Raw genomic sequence first — 7,568 nt, 5'->3', positions numbered from 1 at the left:
GCTGATTAAGAATCTTGAAGGATCCACTATTTAGTGGGAATAATGGGCAAATTCCCGTTCTAGGCCCCCACACACTGACCTTACCGGGCAATATCTCTTGTTCTGCTATTATTCACATTCCATCCTAAGTGAATTCCCATTGGTCCCCTGAAATCTCTTGTTTGTTCTTGACACTGGATCTTCTTTCCAGGATTTGCCCTTCTGGAATATTCTCCCTCCCCTATACCTACTGTCTGCCACGCTGGCCATTCAGGTCATACTGGTTCTTCAAGACCCAGGGCCAATCTTTACTTGACCTTCACTAGTGTTTACTCTCCACTGTCACCCCTACGAGTAATTCCAGCTCTAGCTGGTCTCCTAAATACACACACTTGTCCACTTTCAAAAATTATTAGAGAGCAATACGTGTAATATTCCACCCAAGGGTGACTATAAAGGACCCAATTTATCTCTATATAACTCTCAGCAGATACATATCCGTGTTTAGCAGTGTGTGGCAAAGTGTTGTTAATCAAATACAAAAGTAAAGTTCGGATATTTGCATTTTTGAGAAATTGAAAAATATGTCATTAATTCCATCCAGGAAACAAGTTTCTGAACATCCAAAAGGAAGGACCATCTAGCTCACCTGTTTATACATCTGCTGTATCCTTCAGTAGAATATAAGCTTTATGAAGGTGGGTACCTTCTTTCTCTTATTCACACTGACTAACCACATCTAGAACAGTGGCTGACATATAGTAGGCACTCAGTAGATACTTCGTGAATGACTGACTAAACCACCAAAATTAGAATTCTTCCCTGAGCTGAGGAATTACATTCCCATTACTGATACTGATCCATCTAGAGTTTCATCCCTAAACATAAGTAGGTCATTAAAATCGTGAAATTTTTGAGGAACACCAACAATACATGAGAAAGAGTTTCAAATGCATCATTACCAGATTCATAGGAAATATGATAGCTGGTTACAGTTTATGTTCTAACAAGTTACATGAAGTAGTTCCTCCAAGTAGATGTGTATTTCTTGTACATGGGAGAGAAAACTGCTGGAAATATCATCTTTCTTCCCCCATATTACCTAAGGCACACACTCTAAATAGTTGAATGTCACTCCCCTTTGGGAAATAGAAACTCCTGGTAAATCATATTTAACCACCCTTCAAAAGAGATTACATGAAAAATATGCCATGAAGATATCTTGTTTTTCTATGCAAGATGCAACCACTAGTAACATTTCACAGTTGCTTACCCAATATCTATTTCTCTGTCTCTAACACTCTGTGCCCAATTTACCATCAAGGAAAAAAGGCTAAGAGAGGTGGATGCAACCAATATCACACAGATTGTAAGTTAAAGAATAAGATCAGAAGGTTAGAACTTCTAACTCCAAATCCAATGTCCTTTGCAGGTTATAGCAGACAATTCCCTTTCCCTTTCCATGATTTAAGTTGTCCTTGTCTAGATCTTCTCCTTTTTCCTTATACCATCTCTAAAGGGGCCAGAACTATGTACAAAAATTTTAGATCCAATGATCACCATTTTAGCAAGGATACCATGGCAAACACTACATTTTGCCCATAAAGTATCCATTCTCATAATGCTCCTTACTAACCAACCCAAATTTTTATTCAGGGTAGCACTGTGCCCAAATTTCTCAAGTTTCTTCTCAGCTAGAGCTGGCCATATGACACAGTTCTGGGCTAAGAGATAAATATATGGGCTTATGGGTGGAGCTTCCAGAACACCACTGTTTTCCTAATTAAAAAGAGCAGACTGAGTTGGAAATTTTTTTTCCTTCACTTTTCCCTTCTTGGAACACAGTTTTGAGGCTGATGATGCAGCAGCCATCTTGTAACCATGAGATGCAAATATGAAGATGTTAATCGCATTGTAAGAATGGGCTGACTGAAGGAAAAGAAAAGCATGGTCTTTTAGTTACTACACCAGCCACAGACTGCCTCTCCTGAACACCCTACTGAGTGATAAAAAATTAACCTATTTTGGACCATCTGCCCTAGTTGAGTTTTCTTTATATGCCACCAAATACTTTCCCAACTGATTCACTTCCACAAGGAGAATATTTGAAAAGGTATGGTCTGTGCACCTAAAAGTTTTTTCTCTAGAAATGATGAAACAAATTGTAATTCAGCTTTTCAACCCAGCCAGGTCACAGGAAGCATATAGTCCACAGAGAGGAATTTCTCTGTAGGATACAATGACTCAAAACTTGGGGGGGTTGTTTTTGGTTATCATCAAAGCAAGTAATATGAACAACACACTATATACATATATGTAAAATCTAAGTGAGATACCCATGCTAGAACTCAGGTCTTCTTCCCAAGAGGACAACACAGAATATAGTCAGTGCTAGATTTTAGATCTTCTGAGGCACTAAGTATTAAAAGATATGGTGAGATATCCCCAAACTCAACACATAATTAAAAAGTAATAACCACACCTAGAGGAGGAGGAATTGGAGGAAGATAGTCAAAAGGTACAAATTTCCAGTTATAAGTTAAATCAGTACTGGGGATATAATACACAACATAATCACTATAGCATCACGTGTTAATTTTTCATACAAAGGTGGCAATCAGCACTTAATACATGAAGACACTTTCCTAGACACAGATAATTCAACACAATCTCTGGGACTCAGTTAAAGTCTGAGTCAGACAATTACTCTAGGCATTATAAGTAGTCATATCCGCAATACATTAGATGTGACACCCTTGAGGCTTCCTTAGATATGTGAATCCTTTAATATTCTGACCACAGTGATGGGTGACAGGACCAAATAAAACAGGAGGGAATCCCCTGTCTCCACAGAGAAGGATGGGAGAGTATAGTGGTTCTAGTTGGGGAGGGACTGGCAGAACCCTGGATCTCATGGATCAAATCTCATGGATTTCCATGGGAGGGCTGAAGTCTGGGGCCTTTCTCTGCATGAGAAAATGAATTTAAAGGAGCTATGAATCTAGTCCCAACTCCCTACCCCAGGAAGCACAGTGCAGGGGGGCGATGAATTGGTTCCTGAGAGACCCATCCCTTCCATAGTTCCATCTTGCTCTGGCTGCCCTTCTCCATCACCTAGCCTCCACAGTTGGGGCCCAGAACAGAGATATGGTGAGTGATCTGCTTACAAAACTGCCTCAAACCTTTGTCTTGTTGTCTGTTTGCATGGAGGCTGGGGTAGGTTCTTCCATGGCCATGGGGAGAAGAATGTCACTGGAAAGACCAGATGTCCACAGGTTCTCTGTCAGGTCTGATGAATGACCAACACTTCCATCACAAGGACAGACTCAGAGGGGTTGAAAGAGTGCTGACTCTGTCCTCTGGGACCCATACTGATAAAAATGCGCTAAAAGAGCCTAGTGAGGAGTGCCAGGCCAGACCTCTGACACCGCCCTACACATGACTTTCTTCAGTGCCCTCACTCCCATCTTGAGTACCTGGCCTGACCAGAATTTGCAGGATATCTCGCAGTCTCTGCACCATCCATGTTTCAGGCTAAAGGTGGCCCCTGTGCATGTCAATTTGCATGAAGAACCATGCTCCTTTTATTGAACCTCTAGAGCCCACTGAGGCAGAGTCACAGGGCAAAGGGGGTTGTGAACTGGAGAGGCCACCTGGGGTGGGGTTCACGGGGTGAGTATTCCTTTCAAGGGAGTAGGAGCATTCCTGTTTGGGGAAGGGCACATAGAAAGTCAGTTATGTAGGTAAACCTTTCTCTTTATTCTGCTCCAGCACCAGTTCTGGGGCTCCTTCCAGATGTAGAGCCAGAAACAGGGCCTACCATGGAGCCAGAGGCAGCTCAAGACCTGTTTCTACCATGACTCCCAAGTGTCAGAGCTAGTGTCCCCTCCATCAGGCTCTCTAGAACTGGAACAAGTGCTAGCATCTTCTTCAGCATATATGTGTCAGGTCCTGAGATGGAGTCAGCTTAAATACTAGCTGTAGTGGGAATTCCATCTCTAGCTCCAAAAATAGAGACAGAGCCAGCTGCAACCCCAGGGCCTCCCTGCCCCTGGCTTGTTACCAGGTAGAACCAGCTAAAAGGGAATTCTGACCTCATGACTTAGCTCCCAATCTGTTGACAGAGTAGTCTACTTGATGGATGCAGTGAGCAGCTGGGCTCTCAGGAAGGGGCTGGGGCAGGATTTCCTTCTGCTATAAGCTGCCCCAGACCTGTCTCTCCCTGATCTAGACTCTTATGATCTGGGTCCAAATCTCAGCTCCACCACTTGTGACCTGGGCAACATTCTTAACCCTGAAGCCTTTACTGTCTGCCTGGAGACAGGAGAGATGGACACTCATAGAATCTACTGTACAGAGTGGCTGTGCAGATTTTATGAGGAAGAACAAATAGAAAGCTGGGTGGGGGAGGGGAACTCACTGCGCTCGGCCAGGTCCATAGGGTCACCCATGCATCTACCCACTCAACAGCCTCAGCACTTATTAGGCATCTGATGTGTACCTAACTACAAGGAAGACCTACAAAAAAAAAAAAAATAGGATTGTAGCGGCCACCCTGGAATATGCATGTGAATGGGGGGTAGGACCAGAGAGGTGATCAGGAGGAGTGGGAGATGCCCCTTTGGGAAGAGCTGACTTGAACCGCCTTCTGGAGCTTGGGGTTAATGACGATGGCCAGGATACGAATGCCTTTCTTCCTTCCTTGCCAGCAATGGGTCCTGGATCGTCCTGTAGTGGGTGCTTACCGTGAAAAGACAGCTAAATCCAGAGACTCCCAAAAGGCTCAGACTACATCTTCAGCTTCCTGAGTTCCAGCTTTGACCTGTGACCCCTGCCTGGGACACTAAGCTGGGGTATGTCAGAGCTGAGTGACATTCCCCTTGTTCCCCAGGTTCTGTTCTAGGTGGTGCCCACATCAGTGTCTGGGCCCCATCTTATCCCAGAAGAATAAGCCTGGCAATGAACACCAAGAACCCATAGTCCATGTCACCATAACCCAGTTCAACAGTGTGGCCAATTGCCTTGGCAACCCAAGCAAGGGTAGCGCCAAGGCGATGGAGCACTGGATAAGGAAGACCTAGCCAAGTTGCTTTCCTGAGGCTTGGGAATTGACCCCTTCTCCTTTATTAGCTCTTGAGATTTAAGCCTCTTGTCTAAGCCCTTGCAGTGTTTCTAGGCTCTTCCTTCCGGGGACATCCTGACCTTGACTTTCATGTCCCAGCAGTGGGATGCTCACTTCCTACTTGTTTCCTTCCTTGGCATGAGATAAATCCTTCTGCCTGAGAGTGTTATTCTTTGGGTCCTGAATAGGCCCTTCTGGGACACCCTGGGCATCCAGGAGAGATGATTTAAATTGAGGGGGACTGAAGCTAGGACAAATAAGGCTCCGGTTCCTCAGCACACAGCTCATTCTCTTCCCAAACTCAGGAGTGCCAAATCTTCAAGAATTTCTTCCTCATCCACTCTGGTTCTTTTACAGAGAGAGACCTACTCATCTGGAAATTTTCTGGAGTGAATTGAGGCACTCGACAGGGCAGAGCATGGCTTAAGGGGCTCTCCAGGGAGGTGAAGACTTTGACATAGCCTCAGTTCCAGCCTGGGGGCCAGAGACTCCAGTGGGGATGGGGTAGGCAGGTGCCACTCAACCAGCCTGCCAAGACACCCCATCTCACTCCATCCACAGCTTGGCTAGGACACACATAAAGAGCTCAATCAACAGGACTCTCATCAGTGGTAGGGCTGGGGATAGGGTGAAGGTATCTGGGGCATGGCCTCTGGCAGGGAGGGGCAAGTGGCCTCTGCACTGTGGGCCCCTGAACAAGACTGTCCCTCTTGGGGCCTCTGTATCTTCATATGGGAGATAGATAATGCCTATGGACCAGACCTCACAGAGTGGAGATGAGGCTCAAGGGAGGAAAGAAATGTGCTGAGTTTTCTCCTCTGTTCCACATGGAGAGGAAAGGGCAATAACAATGATGATGGTACTATGACACTAAGTCCTCGGAGACCTCATAAGATGGGTAGAGTTTTCACACTTCCCAGATGAAGAAATGGGCTCCTGGAGGCCAGGCTTCAGGCCAAATGTCATACACGGAATGGGTGTGGGAGTTGTGATTGACCTAGAAACAGAACATTCTAGAGGACAGAGAAGTATTGGTACCTGTGAAGGTCCTACCTTTCAGTTCAACCATTATCTCTAGGCCCCGACCCCCAAGTACTTATCTTCCAACCCTGATTTCTCCAGCCCTCACATCTGGGCTCTGTATCATCTTCATCTGAATGGTCATCATGGATAAAAGCATACTTCTCTCCCTCTCCACCTACTTCAAACTCCCCTGTGGATGCCCCCTCTCTCCTGGGTACACAGGTTCAATGGTTCAGAATCATCCATGATCTATTATCCTAGGTTCACGAAGTTATCTGACCATGTTGACTCTAGCTCCAACAGGAGTGGGTTGAGGAATGATGAGCAGAGGGAAAAGTAGAGACAGAAAGCATGGACCCGGTGAGTTGGTGATGGGTATGAGAACAAAGGCATTAGCTGAGAAGAAGGGCAGATTACAGAGGGCTTCTGAGGGTAGAGGAGATTAGACAATGTTTCTAAACACAGATGGGGAAACAATCTGGTAGAAGAGAGATTGACCTTGAAGAGAGAAAGGATTGTTGCTAGAAGCCTCAGAAGGCTTCAGGAACAGCATATCTTACTGGTAATATCACTCATTTATTTAGAGATACCCCAAGTTACAAATCTTTTAGAACTTTTTCATATAGAGGGGTGGCTGGCTGGCTCAGTCTGAAGAGTGTGAATCTTCATCTCGGGGTCATGAGTTTAAACCCCATGTTTGGGGACGCCTGGGTGGCTCAGTTGGTTAAGCAGCTGCCTACGGCTCAGGTCATGATCCTAGCGTCCTGGGATCGAGTCCCGCATCGGGCTCCTTGCTCGGCGGGGAGCCTGATTCTCCCTCTGCCTCTGCCTGCCATTCTGTCTGCCTGTGCTTGCTCTCTCTCCCTCTGTCTCTCTGACAAATAAATAAAATCTTTAAAAAAAAATAAAAAAAATAAACCCCAAGTTTGGTGTAGAGATTAGTTAAATAAATATAACTTTTTAAAAGCAATTTTTAAGGGGCACTGGGTGGCTCAGTCAGTTAAGCATCTGCCTTCAGCTCAGGGCATGATCCTGGGGCTCAGGGATTGAGCCCCACATTGGGCTCCTTGCTCAGCAGGGAGTCTGCTTCTCCCTCTCCCTTGGCCCCCCCCCCCCCCCTCACGCTCACACCGTCTCTCTCTCTCTCTCTCTCTCTCAAGTAAATAAATAAAATTTGTAAAAAAGATTTTGTGAAAAAAGTTATTAAATAAAATCATTAAGGGGCGCCTAGGTGGCTCAGTGGGTTAGAGCCTCTGCCTTCGGCTCAGGTCATGATCCCAGGGTCCTGGGATCGAGCTCCACATCAGGTTCTCTGCTTTGCGGAGAGTCTGCTTCGTCCTTTCTCTCTCTGCCTGCCTCTCTGCCTACTTGTGATCTCTCTGTCAAAATAAATAAAAAATCTTTAAAAAGAATAAATAAAATCATTAAAAAAAAAAGATTTGCC

The sequence above is a fragment of the Lontra canadensis genome, unplaced genomic scaffold, assembly GCF_010015895.1.
Source record: "Lontra canadensis isolate GAN:19392208 unplaced genomic scaffold, GSC_riverotter_1.0 scaffold35, whole genome shotgun sequence".
Lineage (NCBI taxonomy): Eukaryota > Metazoa > Chordata > Mammalia > Carnivora > Mustelidae > Lontra > Lontra canadensis.
This window is presented reverse-complemented; position numbering follows the sequence as displayed.